The sequence below is a fragment of the Schistocerca nitens genome, chromosome 7 (assembly GCF_023898315.1).
Source record: "Schistocerca nitens isolate TAMUIC-IGC-003100 chromosome 7, iqSchNite1.1, whole genome shotgun sequence".
In the NCBI taxonomy this organism is placed as follows: domain Eukaryota; kingdom Metazoa; phylum Arthropoda; class Insecta; order Orthoptera; family Acrididae; genus Schistocerca; species Schistocerca nitens.
In genome coordinates, this window is record NC_064620.1 from 530,603,466 (window position 1) to 530,604,102 (window position 637).

Here is a 637-nt window from a genome sequence, read left to right on the forward strand (position 1 = left end):
TTCCAGTTTTTTTTTCTGAAAGTTAATAAAACGCAGTACTTACGTTTTCTTTCACATACATTTTGAAAACTCGAAATTTTATTAAAACAGCTTTCATTAGTGAGGTTAAAAAAAGCACTCCGTCTTCAGGCCACGAGTGGCCTACCGGGACCATCTGACCGCTGTGTCATCCTCAGTGGAGAATGTGCACAGGAGGGGCATGGGGTCAGCACACCGCTCTCCCGGTCGTTATGATGGTATTCTTGAGCGAAGCCGCTACTTTTCGGTCGAGTAGCTCCTCAATTGGCATCACGAGGCTGAGTGCACCCGGAAAAATGGCAACAGCGCGTGGCGGCCTGGATGGACACCCATCCAAGTGCCGACCACGCCCGACAGCGCTTAACTTCGGTGATCTCACGGGAACCGGTGTATCCACTGCGACAAGGTCGTTGCCACTCATGAGTGAGGTGCAAACTTTTAAATTCTTGGAACTAGTCACAGATGAAAATCAGCTATGAGACTAGTACATATCACACCCGGCACTAAATGTCAGCATTACCGAGCTGGACCGTTATGTCTATTTCACGTAGCCCTACAGTTGCCCTTGCAAAACTGAGTCGAGTCTGTTCTAGATTGCCAAACACGGAAAAATCCTTGC

General features: G+C 48.2%; 1 pseudogene; it reads right to left on the bottom strand.

The window, feature by feature from the left end:
• Positions 1-315: 315 nt before the first annotated feature.
• Positions 316-433, bottom strand: LOC126196986 (5S ribosomal RNA; annotated as a pseudogene).
• Between the last annotated feature and the right edge of the window lie 204 nt (positions 434-637).